Source organism: Gigantopelta aegis, chromosome 14, assembly GCF_016097555.1.
Source record: "Gigantopelta aegis isolate Gae_Host chromosome 14, Gae_host_genome, whole genome shotgun sequence".
NCBI lineage: Eukaryota > Metazoa > Mollusca > Gastropoda > Neomphalida > Peltospiridae > Gigantopelta > Gigantopelta aegis.
In genome coordinates this window covers 53,466,384-53,475,139 of record NC_054712.1, presented here as the reverse complement: position 1 = coordinate 53,475,139, position 8,756 = coordinate 53,466,384, and positions in this window count along the sequence as shown.

The window sequence follows — 8,756 nt, the reverse complement described above, 5'->3', positions numbered from 1 at the left end:
AGAAGTGATTTAAACTGGTCCAGAGGTAACAATTCAAGAACGTTAGGGCTTATTATAAAGGCTGCATCCCATAACTTCCCATAAATTACACGTTATCAAAAAAATAAAAATAATAAATTAAATTCATCTTCTGTAGTCTGTCTGGGATCGATCCCCTTCGGTGGGCCCTTGGGCTATTTTTCGCTCCAGCCAGTGCACCACGACTGGTACATCAAAGGCCGTGGTATGTGCTATCCTGTCTATGGGATGGTGCATATAAAAGATCCCTTGCTGCTGATCGAAAAGAGTAGCCCATGAAGTGGCGACAGCGGGTTTCCTCTCTCAATATCTGTGTGGTCCTTAACCATATGTCTGATGCCATATAGCCGTAAATAAAATGTGTTGAGTGCGTCCTTAAATAAAACATTTCCTTCCTTCATATTCTGTAATATTTTGGTTACAACATTTACAAATACGATTATTTAACGGGGTTATCGTCCTTGTAAATCTTCCGATTTCAACCCCTGCCACCACGCGAAGGAATGCCCTTTCTGATTAATAGCCCGAAATTCGAATCTTTTATATGCACCATTCAATAGACAGGATAGTACATACCACGACCTGCATTACACCAGTTGTGGTTGTCGGCGACAAAAATAAATATATAAATGAATTAATGATCAACATCAATATAAAACTTCAAAGGTTAAATTAAAACAAAGTGTAGAGAGCTGTGCAAAAATAAAATACCGCGGGTAAGTATATTAAAATTTCGAATACGATTCAACTTCTCGTAAAAATTGTAAAAGAGGTTCAGGGTGGAAACGATTCCAATACATTTCGTCTACCAAATAATATCAGGGTGAATACTACCAAATCAAATCCCATAGACGACAATAGTAACATGTGTGGCTAAAACTCCTACCTGCAGCGTATCAATCGACATAAATACTACGGATATAATTACTACCACCCTTAAAGTGAATCAGAAGAAAATTGGGGGTCAAGCTACTCATTCCAGAGATAATGGGTAACGTCTATGACTACCCTAGTTCGGAACAAAATTTTAGTAGCCTACTTTTTTTTACAGGTATCCCATACTTGTTTCAAGCACAAGGCTACTTGAAACGATGGTACTAGATGAAATAAAATTGCATACAGTTTTTGCCCAGATGAAACTCTTCTCTTTTTTATAACCAACACACTCACATTTATCACCAATCACAGAACTTGTGGTGTTAACTTCTCTATCAAAAGTTAAGTGCACCTCGAACTTTTACCCAGCCGGAAGTTATTTGGTTTATTACTACCATCATTCTGCGTTGGTCCAAGAAGATTAGACTCCGCCAAAATGTGGTGAATCGTCCGAGTACACAGACAGTGGAGGATCCTTCTTTAGGATATATAGGGCCTACAGTGGACAAAAAGGCACGCTATTGTATCACCATCACTACTGAAGGATGTTCCAGCTTTATATGTGTAAAACTTGGAGACATGAAAGCAAGTCGTTAAAAATAATATATGACGCCATAGAATCCTTAAATTCTTATAGGGAATTTCTCAATCGTTTAGTCCTGTTTTGCGATTATTTTCTATATCTACATAGCAAAATACAAAACTGTATATATACTCTTCAAAAAAAGAAACGCAAAAGGGTACAAATGGGTTATAACTCCGATTTTATGTTTCCTACCGGTTCATGCTTTGTGAATATAAGGTCATTGCATGTCCCAAACACATTCCCACGGTTACATTCGATAAAACGCAGCTACTGTACAATAAAGTTCCAAAATGTGAATATTCGCAAAAACGCAGCCACGTGCAAACCATGTCACCACTGCACGTGCGTTGTCTGCACGTGCAACATGAACACCGACAGTATAAAAGTGCAGGGTGTTCGCTTGCCTGGCCTCTGTATCTGGCCGACATTTGACAATCCAGGACATGCCACGTCTCAGTGAACCGCAGAGAAACAATGCCATCGGCCGACTAGACGCAGGCGAATCCAGAACGGCCGTTGCCAGGGCATTCCATGTGTCCCCAAGCACCATCTCCAGACTGTGGGACCGTTACCAGCAACATGGATCAACACGTGACCTCCCTAGATCCGGTCGACCACGGGTCACTACCCCCGGGCAGGACCGCTACATCAGGGTACGCCACCTTCGGGAATGATTGACTACTGCCACCTCCACAGCCGCAGCAATACCAGGTTTGCGCAGGATATCCGACCAGACCGTACGGAACCGCCTACGTGAGGTAGGAATTCGTGCCAGACGTCCAGTTCGAGGTGTCATCTTAACACCACAACACCGTCGACTCCGACTGCAGTGGTGCCAGATTCATCGACAATGGCCTCAACTGCGATGGAGACAGGTGTGGTTCAGTGACGAGTCCCGATTTCTGCTCCGACGTCATGATGGAAGATGTCGCGTGTATAGGCGTCGTGGTGAACGTTATGCGGCAAACTGCGTGCAGGAAGTGGACAGATTCGGCGGGGTTAGTGTCATGGTGTGGGCAGCCATCTCACACACTGGCAGAACTGACCTGGTCCACGTGCAGGGCAACCTGAATGCACAGGGCTACATTGACTAGATCCTCCGGCCACACATCGTTCCAGTTATGGCCAACGCCAACGCAGTGTTCCAACATGACAACGCCAGGCCTCACACAGCACGTCTCACAACGGCTTTCCTACAGAACAACAACATTAATGTCCTTCCTTGGCCATTGATATCACCGGATTTGATCCCAATTGAGCATCTATGGGACGAGTTGGACCGACGCCTCCGACAGCGACAACCACAGCCCCAGACCCTGCCCGAGCTGGCAGCAGCCTTGCAGGCCGAGTGGGCCACCATCCCCCGGGACGTCATCCGTACTCTGGTTGCTTCAATGGGCAGGCGGTGCCAGGCAGTTGTCAACACACGCGGAGGCCACACCCGGTATTGACTCCAGATGACCTTGACCTTGGTGGTGTGTCCTATCACTTATTCACAATGGACTAGAGTGAATTGTGAACAATCCTGCAACATTTGGTAATTATCGGACTCACCATTCAATAATTAAATCAATTCTCCAAATGTTACGACAATGTGGTTTTGCGTTTCTTCTTTTGAAGAGTATATATATATATATATATATATATATATATATATATATATATATATGGGTCATTCTTATGAGGACAGAAATAGAAATATAATAATGCCAAATAAATAACATTTCTAAACTTCACCATGCATTCACGAAAAAATAGGTGTCTTTTTATTCCAGTGTACACTGATAGGCAGTGTGTGTGTGTGTGTGTGTGTGTGTGTGTGTCTGTGTCTGTGTGTGTGTGTGTGTGTGTCTGTGTCTGTGTGTGTGGTGTGTGTGTGTGTGTGTGTGTGTGTGTGTGTGTCTGTGTGTGTGTCTGTGTGTGTGGTGTGTGTGTGTGTGTGTCTGTGTGTGTGTGTGGATTTCATTCATTTATTTATTTTATATTTTATGTTTTGGGATGGGGGATTACCCTTTTTTAAAGAAAATAAAACTACCAGAAAGTTAGTCGTCTCTGCCACTTTCTCGTACAATACATTTTCTGACGCAAAGGACTATTCTGTTGGTGATACCTTCTACCCGAACATTGCTCCATGACTGGTATATCAAAGACTTTGGTATATGCTGTCCTATCACTTGGTAGGTGCATATAAAAGATCCTTTGCTAGCAAAAGCACAATGTAGTGGGTTCATCCTATGACTACGTGTCAGAACAATCGAATTCAATAATATTTGCTTAATTAATGAATGTGCTCTGTTGGTCTAGTTAAACAAAACAAAAATAATAACTATGTCTCTCTACCCATTTCTTTCTGTTTGTGCGTCTCTGTCTGTCTGTCTGTGTGTCTGTCTGTCCTCGTCTGTCCAGTGGTAAATGAATCTGAGGGCGGGACGTAGACCGGTGGTAAATGAATCTGAGGTTGGGACGTAGTCCAGTGGTAAATGAATCTGAGGTTGGGACGTAGTCAAGTGGTAAATGAATCTGAGGGCGGGACGTAGCCCAGTGGTAAATGAATCTGAGGTTGGGACGTAGTCCAGTGGTAAATGAATCTGAGGTAGGGACGTAGCCCAGTGGTAAATGAATCTCAGGGCGGGACGTAGTCCAGTGGTAAATGAATCTGAGGGCGGGACGTAGTCCAGTGGTAAATGAATCTGAGGTAGGGACGTAGGCAAGTGGTAAATGAATCTGAGGTAGGGACGTAGCCCAGTGGTAAATGAATCTCAGGGCGGGACGTAGCCCAGTGGTAAATGAATCTCAGGGCGAGACGTAGGCCAGTGGTAAATGAATCTCAGGGCGGGACGTAGCCCAGTGGTAAATGAATCTGAGGTAGGGACGAAGCCCAGTGGTAACTTAATCTCAGGGCGGGACGTAGTCCAGTGGTAAATGAATCTGAGGTAGGGATGTAGCCCAGTGGTAAATGAATCTGAGGGCGGGACGTAGCCCAGTGGTAAATGAATCTGAGGTTGGGACGTAGGCCAGTGGTAAATGAATCTGAGGTAGGGACGTAGCCCAGTGGTAAATGAATCTCAGGGCGGGACGTAGTCCAGTGGTAAATGAATCTGAGGGCGGGACCTAGTAGTGGTAAATGAATCTGAGGGCGGGACGTAGCCCAGTGGTAAATGAATCTCAGGGCGGGACGTAGGCCAGTGGTAAATGAATCTCAGGGCGGGACCTAGTACAGTGGTAAATGAATCTGAGGTAGGGACGTAGCCCAGTGGTAAATTAATCTCAGGGCGGGACGTAGTCCAGTGGTAAATGAATCTGAGGGCGGGACGTAGCCCAGTGGTAAATGAATCTGAGGTTGGGACGTAGTCCAGTGGTAAATGAATCTGAGGTTGGGACGTAGCCCAGTGGTAAATGAATCTGAGGGCGGGACGTAGTCCAGTGGTAAATGAATCTGAGGGCGGGACGTAGTCCAGTGGTAAATGAATCTGAGGTAGGGACGTAGGCAAGTGGTAAATGAATCTGAGGTAGGGACGTAGCCCAGTGATAAATGAATCTGAGGTTGGGACGTAGTCCAGTGGTAAATGAATCTGAGGGCGGGACGTAGTCCAGTGATAAATGAATCTCAGGGCGGGACGTAGGCCACTGGTAAATGAATCTCAGGGCGGGACGTAGCCTAGTGGTAAATGAATCTGAGGGCGGGACGTAGCCCAGTGGTAAATGAATCTGAGGGCGGGACGTAGTACAGTGGTAAATGAATCTGAGGTTGGGACGTAGTACAGTGATAAATGAATCTGAGGTTGGGACGTAGCCCAGTGGTAAATGAATCTGAGGGCGGGACGTAGCCCAGTGGTAAATGAATCTGAAGGCGGGACGTAGTCCAGTGGTAAATGAATCTGAGGTTGGGACGTAGTCCAGTGGTAAATGAATCTGAGGGCGGGACGTAGTCCAGTGGTAAGTGAATCTGAGGTTGGGACGTAGTACAGTGATAAATGAATCTGAGGGCGGGACGTAGTACAGTGGTAAATGAATCTGAGGGCGGGACGTAGTATAGTGGTAAGTGAATCTGAGGTTAAGACGTAGTCCAGTGGTAAATGAATCTGAGGGCGGGACGTAGTACAGTGGTAAATGAATCTGAGGGCGGGACGTAGTACAGTGGTAAATGAATCTGAGGGCGGGACGTAGTCCAGTGGTAAATGAATCTGAGGTTGGGACGTAGTACAGTGGTAAATGAATCTGAGGGCGGGACGTAGTCCAGTGGTAAATGAATCTGAGGTTAAGACGTAGTACAGTGATAAATGAATCTGAGGGCGGGACGTAGTCCAGTGGTAAATGAATCTGAGGTTAAGACGTAGTCCAGTGGTAAATGAATCTGAGGGCGGGACGTAGTACAGTGGTAAATGAATCTGATGTTGGGACGTAGTCCAGTGGTAAATGAATCTGAGGGCGGGACGTAGTACAGTGGTAAATGAATCTGAAGGCGGGACGTAGTACAGTGGTAAATGAATCTGAGGGCGGGACGTAGTCCAGTGGTAAATGAATCTGAGTGCGGGACGTAGTACAGTGGTAAATGAATCTGAGGTTGGGACGTAGCCCAGTGATAAATGAATCTGAGGTAGGGACGTAGCCCAGTGGTAAATGAATCTGAGGGCGGGACGTAGCCCAGTGGTAAATGAATCTGATGTTGGGACGTAGCCCAGTGATAAATAAGAAGAAATAAAACAATCCTTAAACACATTGCAGGAAAAAAGCGATCCGATGGTAAACAACTACAACATGTACATGTAATCTCGACTGTGGTATATAAGAGAAGCATGATTTAGATGGTGGAAGGAACAACTGTAACTATAACTGTAAACGTAAATGTAACTGCAAACTTTAACTATAACTTCATCTGCAACTGAAACTACAACTGCAACTTTAACTAACTGTACCTACCATTGTATCTGTAGCTATAGGATGGACTGCGTGTATGCCTTGTCATCTAACGGCGTGGATTTAAACGGATTTAAGATCTTTGATTTTGTCTTTACTTAACTGTGGAATCGGTTTTAAGACAGACGGGGGTAGGGAGTTGGAACTTAGTGTTTTGTTTTTTTTGTTTTTGTCGAAGATTACCTTCTACTTCCTCACCTGAAAATGATAATTTGAAATGTGCTGCTTTGGATTTCTGAGATGAAATACTGATCATTTTCAATTCTGTGAAGGGTATATCATGAAACTTTAGGCATTTTGATATAGACTGATAATCTACGAACATGTTGGCTTTCATTTTAATGGTGTTTCAATAAACGAATAAAATTCAATGGGCTATAGTGTTCTTTGACATTTAAAAAAAGTAAAGTTTACTCTTTTACGACAGGCAGCAAGGGATCTTTTATTTGCGCTTCCCACAGACAGGATAGCACAAACCGTGGCCTTTGTTAAACCAGTTACTGGTCGGTGCAAGTGGTTTACACCTACCTACTGAGCCTTGCGGAGCACTCACTCAGGGTTTGGAGTCGGTATCTGGATTAAAAATTCCATGCCTCGACTGGGATCCGAACCCAGTACCTACCAGCCTGTATACCGATGGCCTAACCACGACGCCACCAAGGCCGGTATTTTGACATTTAAGGTATTTTCAATTTTGCTGGTGAGGTCATCTACTTCCTGAATTGAAGAATGCCCTGGTTCACACATTTTTGCTGAATAATTTCGACTCTAGATCTGGCGATAAATTCTTTCTATGCTCTGAGAATGATAGAGTTTCTGTTTTGCATGAATGGGACAACAAAATAATGCTTTTTATCTCGGGGAAATCTGTTACAAAACTATCTAGGATTGCATTCAGTGCACTTGCCTACAACAACAATAATCTCTTCATGACTCAACGGATCCAAGGGGTGCGGATGGCAATTTTTATTCTGAATACATTGTAATGAAACGTTGCATGTGTTTACTTTGACATTCCATTTTGGTTACAAACACAATAAACTTGTTCTTGGAGATATATTTGTACCTGATTTCAATAGATTAAAATGACCGGTTCTTAACTTACCATCATCAAAGGATTTTGGTGTCATATGTTATGTTTGATAACATATGATTGATCAGTTAAGATAGAACAGTTTAACATTAGGATCGAGTGATTATTTGGAGATAGAACAAAATAATTCCGTTAATATCTTTATTACAAGTAACAGTTTGCAACTGAAACTGGTTTCATCTTCGAGATTATAATGTCAGCTTTCCAATGATACCCATAACTCCATTTGACCCAATTTCGTCGACAGAACAGTATAATTCTCAAGCAGTGATATAACCGCGTCGAGAAACGTCATTAAGTAAAACATTAATTCCTTTATTCATTCACTGGATCTGTTGCAATTGTTTTTTAATTTCACCACACAAGAAGAGAAAGCATACGGGGTACTATACAAATTACATATTGAGTGTTGATATGCTAGTCTACTTTAATAATGTGTGGTATGTGCTATCTTGTCTGTGGGATGGTACATAAAAAAGATCCCTAGCTACTAATGGAAAAATGTAGCAGTTTTCCTTTCTAAGACTATATGTCAAAATTACCAAATGTTTGACACCTCTCTCTCTCTCTCTCTCTCTCTCTCTCTCTCTCTCTCTCTCTCTCTCTCTCTCTCTCTCTCTGTCTGTCTGTCTCTGTCTCTCTCTCTGTCTCTCTCTCTGTCTCTCTCTCTGTCTGTCTGTCTGTCTGTCTCTCTCTCTCTCTCTCTCTCTCTCTCTCTCTCTCTCTCTGTCTGTCTTTCTCTCTGTCTGTCTTTCTCTCTCTCTCTCTGTCTCTCTCTCTCTCTCTCTCTCTCTCTCTCTCTCTCTCTCTCTCTCTCTCTCTCTCTCTCTCTCTCTCTCTCTCTCTCTGTCTGTCTGTCTGTCTTTCTCTCTCTCTCTCTCTCTCTGTCTGTCTTTCTCTCTGTCTGTCTTTCTCTCTCTCTCTCATAGAGAGACACAGAGAGAGTTAAAGTTTTTGTTTAACGACACCACTAGAGCACATTGATGAATTAATCATCAGCTATTGGATGTCAGACATTTGGTAATTCTGACTCTAGTCATCAGAGGGAACCCGCTACATTTTTGCATTAGCAGCAAGGGATCTTTTATATGCACTTTCCCACAGACAGGAAAGAACTGAGTACTCTGACTGTAAGAGAAAGAAAGAAGTGTTTTATTTAACGACGCACTCAACACATTTTATTTACGGTTATATGGCGTCAGACATATGGTTAAGGACCACACAGATTTTGAGAGGAAACCCGCTGTCGCCACTACATGGGCTACT